The sequence below is a fragment of the Anneissia japonica genome, unplaced genomic scaffold, assembly GCF_011630105.1.
Source record: "Anneissia japonica isolate Jap-2015-1 unplaced genomic scaffold, ASM1163010v1 scaffold49043_len623_cov106, whole genome shotgun sequence".
Lineage (NCBI taxonomy): Eukaryota > Metazoa > Echinodermata > Crinoidea > Comatulida > Comatulidae > Anneissia > Anneissia japonica.
In genome coordinates, this window is record NW_022688646.1 from 1 (window position 1) to 623 (window position 623).

General features: G+C 45.1%; 1 non-coding gene across 1 annotated transcript; it reads left to right on the plus strand.

Annotated features, from left to right (window-relative positions):
* Positions 1–122: 122 nt before the first annotated feature.
* LOC117122513 lies at positions 123–241 on the plus strand. The gene has a single exon (XR_004447722.1). It is a non-coding gene; the product is annotated as a 5S ribosomal RNA (ribosomal RNA).
* Positions 242–623: the final 382 nt, after the last annotated feature.

Here is a 623-nt window from a genome sequence, read left to right on the forward strand (position 1 = left end):
TTAGAGGAAATCCCCACCAGACAAGCGCGCGTTGATATGAAACGTCATCAATCACAGAGCTTCAGTATTGGATAATTATGCTATATGCCGAGATTAACTATGAGTGGAATTTCCACTCAAATGTCTACGGCCATACTACGTTGAAAACACCGGTTCTCGTCCGATCACCGAATTTAAGCAACGTCGGGCCCGGTTAGTACTTGGATGGGTGACCGCCTGGGAATACCGGGTGCTGTAGACTTTTTACATTTTTCCCCCAAATTCTAAAGTAGGGGTGCGTGACAGTCCACACGAACTCGGGCCCACAAAGTTGGGGCTGAGGAGCAAATATTTTGAGAATATGGACCTCTAAGTGCCCGGAAATTGCACTCTCATACCTTAAAAATCATACAGGTACTATATGTTCATATCAATACGCAATTAATTCGCTGGTGTTAGGCCGGTTCGAGGGTCGTTTGAACAAAACGGCAGTCTTCTTCTGTCTAAAGCATCCTAGTTAGTGCCGTAGTAAAACGGTTTGTTTATTGTTCAACACCGGTGTTTGTAAAAAATGTACTAGCGCAGCAGAATGGTCAGGGGAGTCAGAGGAAATCCCCGCTAGACAAGCGTGCGTTGATATGAAA